A 1,142-nucleotide genomic window follows, 5' to 3' on the forward strand; every position below is an offset into this window, starting at 1 on the left:
TAGTAGAGACGGGGTTTCACTGTGTTAGCCAGGATGGTCTCGATCTCCTGACCTCGTGATCTACCCGCCTCGGCCTCCCAAAGTGCTGGGACTACAGGCGTGAGCCACTGCGCCCGGCCCAGAGTTTTATTCTTATCACCCAGGCTGGAGTGCAATGGTGCGATCTCCACTCACTGCAACCTCCCCCTCCTAGGTTCAAGAGATTCTCCTGCCTCAGCCTCCCAAGTAGCTGGGATTACAGGTGCCCGCCACCATGCCCGGCTAATTTTTGTATTTTTAGTAGAGACAGGGTTTCATCATACTGGCCAGGCTGGTCTGCAGCTTCGAACTCCTGACTTCAGGTGATCCGCCTGCCTCAGCCTCCCAAAGTGCTGGGGATTATACCCATTTTACAGATGAGGAAATCCAAGTTCAGAGCCAGGCAGTAGCACACTGCTGTGTTCCCGGCTTCTCAGGAGGCTGAGGTGGGAGGATCACCTGAGCCCAGAAGTTCGAAGCTGCGGTGAGTTGTGATCACTACACTCCAGCCTGGGAGACAGTGAGACCCTGTATCTTAAAAATACACAAGATTCGGGCCGGGCGCGGTGGCTGGTCTGTAATCCTAGCACTTTGGGAGGCCGAGGTGGGCAGATCACGAGGTCAGGAGTTTGAGACAGCCTGGCCAATATGGTGAAACTCCGTCTCTACTAAAAATACAAAAATTAGCCGGGCGTGGTGGCCGGCACCTGTAGTCCCAGCTACTCGGGAGGTTGAGGTAGGAGAATCACTTGAACCCAGGAGGCGGAGGTTGCAGTGAGCCAAGATCACGCCACTGCACTCCAGCCTGGGCGACAGAGCGAGACTACGTCTCGAAAAAAATAAAATTAAATTAAAAAATACACAAGATTCATTGAGTCCATCAAGGCAGAGGTGGAGAGGGCTGGCAGCCGTCCTGGCCAGGTGCTCCCTGGGACAGAGAATAAGAAACTGAGGAGGGGACGTGCGAGGACCCTAGTCCTCATCATTCCAGTCAGCGGGCTGGGTGGTGACAGAGGTGGCCCAGCCCCTCTTCAGGGAAGGCGAGGGCCAGGCCGAGCCGTAAGGGGCAGTTGTCTGATGAGCTTAACGCTCAGGGGCGCCCAGCGCGAGTGGGGCAGCGGCAG

This window comes from Theropithecus gelada, chromosome 15 (assembly GCF_003255815.1).
Source record: "Theropithecus gelada isolate Dixy chromosome 15, Tgel_1.0, whole genome shotgun sequence".
NCBI classification, from domain to species: Eukaryota; Metazoa; Chordata; class Mammalia; order Primates; family Cercopithecidae; genus Theropithecus; species Theropithecus gelada.